Genomic DNA, 3,931 nt, shown 5'->3' with positions numbered 1-3,931 from the left:
TACCAGGGGGTAATTGGGGCTTTTTTAGAGTCTGTCTGCCACAATATGATTTTGTTAAAAGATATGCTTTTTTAGAAAATGTAAACAGTATGGGTAAGTTTCTTAAAAAACTCTGTAATCCCATATCCAGAGATAAAAGCCACTAATATTTCAATACATAGCCTTTCAGTCATTTTTCTATTTCATATATTATTAAAGTTAATGAGAATGTGGTCATAACTTGATGCACTCTTGTATAGTCTTATTTCCTTAAGCATTCTTGCAAGCTAGTGAATAATCTTCTATACCATTTTAAATAGCTGTGTAAATTTATGCTATGATTAGACCATGGTTTATTTAACCAAGAGGTTGGCAAATTTTTTATGCAAAGAACAAGACAGTAAATATTTTAGCCTTTGGGGTCCATAAAGTCTGTTGCATTTACCCAACTGTTGTTATAGTGCAAACAAACATGTTAGTAAGTGTGATTGTGACTGTGTTCCAGTAAAACTTTATTTATGGACATTGAAACTTAAATTTTCCTGGGGGTTATTCTGTATGTTGGTAAATTGAACACCAATAAGAAATAAATTAAAAAAAAAAAGAAACTTAAATTTCCTATGCTTCTTATGTGTTCTGAAATATTTTCTTTTGATTTATTTCAATCATTAAAAATGTTGAATCTATTTTTAGCTCATGGGTTAGACTTGGTCTGTGGGTCAGTTTGGTTTATCTTATTATTTCTTTGTAGATATTCAGATAGTTCTGTGTTGTTAGTATTATAATTAATAATTAACATCATGATAGCTAAATCTATGTGCCTATTTGTGCTTACTGAGGACAAATTCTTTTTTTTTCTTCTTTTTAAAAAAGATTTATTTATTTATGTTGGACATAGAGAGAGAGAGAGGGAGGCAGAGACACAGGAGGAGGGAGAAGCAGGCTCCATGCCGGGAGCCCAACGTGGGACTCGATCCCGGGACTCCAGGATCGCGCCCTGGACCAAAGGCAGGCGCTAAACCACTGAGCCACCCAGGGATCCCGACAAATTCTTAAAAGTAGAATTATTGGGCCGAAGGTTGTGTGTGTAAAACTTCGTACACATTAGTAAATTACCTTCCATAAAAACGGAGTTAATTTTATATCCTTACCAAAATATATGGTTATGCTTAATTTTCGGTGTGCTCTCCAACACTGAGTATTATCTTATTAGGTATTTCTATGATATGATAGGTTAAAAACTGCTGAAGATTTTCCTTTTCAAAAACAGTTCATATTCTATTTTAAATTAACATTTAAAAATGTATTTAAATCTGTGATTTCTTTCTTTCTAAGGTGTCTTAAGATAACTTGGCCAGCTGAAATGACATGCAAATATAGTCAGGCTGAGAGCCACTTGACCATTAAGAATCAATAACATTGTGCTAATGCCTATTACAGGAGATTACTGATTAAAAGATTGGTAAAGCCCCTGCCTATTTGAGCCACTGTCATTAAATAGCCATTGGCAGAAAAAATAAATTGTCAATATAGACACTTTATAGTATTTAAGACAAGGAGTTGATTATACCCAAGAAGGAAATATGCTAATAGCTTTGGGCCATTTTGAGAAATGGACAAAATGAAAAATTAACCATTTTAATTTATGTCTTTATCTATAGTATAGTCATCTTGTATTTTTCAGGGTTTGGTTCTGTTTTCTTTCTAAGACTCAGATATGATCATGTCACCTCTATTTTTTTTAAGATGATTTATTTATTGATTTGAGAAAGAGCATGAGCAGAGGGAGGGGCAGAGAGAGGAGAGTAAGAAGCAGACTTCCCACTAGGTGGGGAGCTGAGCATAGGGATCAATCCCAGGAACCTGAGATCATGACCTGAGCCAGTCAGATGCTTAACCAACTGAACTACGTAGGTACCCATGTCACTCCTATTTTAAAAATCTTTCCTGGTTCCTTGCTTACCTTCTGAAATCAGACTTCTTAGCATGTTGTTCAAGATTCAGTGAGGTGTCTTTAACTTCATACAATTCTGATTTCCCATAGGAAATAATGATAAAATGATAATAACAAGTAGTGTTTATTGTCTTAAACTGCCAGATCTTGGGGTAAGTGCTTTGGGGTAGGTATTATTATTCTTACTCTTTTAAAGATGGGAAAATAGATTTAGAGAATTTAAATATCTTGCCCAAGATCAAACAGTAAACATTTCCTACCCTCCTGTACTCGATGCCCTAAAAAATGATTTATGTTTTGCTAGTGTAAGGTCTTCAGTTGACTGCTTTATTTAGGAGAGTCTGGCAGGGTCTCAGAGAAAAGACATTTTCTCCAGTCTACCTTGGAGAAGCTTTAAGAGTTTCAATTGCTCCAGCACTGTGTTTATTTCAAACAGCAGTAATGTAGATGAACTTTGGAGTGACATGTTAATTCCCCTTTTCTGGACACCTGGAGCATATTAGAATAACCAAGAAGGGAAATACAGCTCCCTATAGAGTATTCCATTGGATAATAAAATTCTTGAGCACCTAGCTTTGAATTGATGATCTATGGCAGTGTGTATATTTTATTTTTATACTCTATGGGAAAATATAGCAATAATAATTCAGGGCAAAAGGGACAGTAATAGATTGTCAACCATTATTACCTTTAATGAAATGAAAGTCTCATTGGAAAATGATGGGAAATTAATGACTTAAGCAATAAGCCAAAATCACTACACCTTGTACAAAAGAAATGGCAGGAACATCTCCCTTCTCAATAACTTTTCTCCCTCTGGCTTAAAGGAAATTATTTGGAAGCTGAGAAAATACCTGAGTTTATTAAGGAGGATAATGTGGCTGTTCTTTCCAAGTGCTAGGAATCCTGAGTCCTTACTGTTGGGTATGAAGTAACTATGAGCTCTGTTGAAGTTACCAGTGCAGTATAGTGTATGAGGTTGCCAGTGGCAGTACTTCATCTAAAAACCATCCTAAGCTCACCCACTTGAGAGTCCTCATTATGAGGTCCTAGATTAAATAGTTTGTACAACATTGCTTGGTCCCTGATTCCCCTTCCCACCAGGTAGAGGACATTCCCTTAAAAAGAATCACCCATGAGGCCATACTACTTTATTCATTTTCTCATACTGGATTCTACCCAGAATGTCTATCAATAAGCTCATCTGCAAACAGTGTCTAAAAGTCCACCTACCACTTAGTTCAGGAAAACCTGGCAAAGGAATTATGATAGTGGTTATTTTTTTTTCACCAACCAAACTCTGCTAAAGTATATGATTCTTTTATTGTTCTTTGTCACTAAACATATGGAACCCAAAAATGTGTTTCAAATTTTGCCTAACCTCTCTCTTTTCTTTCCATTTATTGAGAGAAAAATATACTAGTCAGGTTGGTGACTTTCTTGGCTCCCTCTATTAGCTAAAGCTACTGGCACCCTATAAAAAGAAAGACACATGAGTAGCAGGTTTTCCCAGGTGTTCTTTTTTCCCACTGGCCTATTAGGACCTTGGATCTCATTTGGTTCTGTTTGCTTATACTTGAGTACTTGGTCTCCACCTCTAGCCTCTTTGGATGATGAGTCCACTGAATGATTTCTCTCCATTGATATGGGTAAGTGAGAGGTGAATAAAGATGGAAAGCAACAAAAAAGACAGTCCTGGGAGTTGATAGATTGCCTTTTTGGGATGTTCTATCCAAGGTTCTATTGTACTTGGTTGGCCCTGTCAGGAAGAGATCAGGGAAAGAGTTTCTTCAATCTTTAGTGTATCACATATGTCGGTGCTTGAGAACCAATTTCCTACCCCACCCACTCCTCATGGAGTCAAAAGTTATCTCCATCCTACAAAAACACCACAGAAAAAGATAGAATTTTCACCTCCCATCTGTAGTTTTAGTAAAAGTAACCATCTGTAGGCCTACACAGCTGATTAAGGCCATCTAGGTTATTCCCTTAAAAATT

This window comes from Canis aureus, chromosome 11 (genome assembly GCF_053574225.1).
Source record: "Canis aureus isolate CA01 chromosome 11, VMU_Caureus_v.1.0, whole genome shotgun sequence".
In the NCBI taxonomy this organism is placed as follows: Eukaryota; Metazoa; Chordata; class Mammalia; order Carnivora; family Canidae; genus Canis; species Canis aureus.
This window is presented reverse-complemented; position numbering follows the sequence as displayed.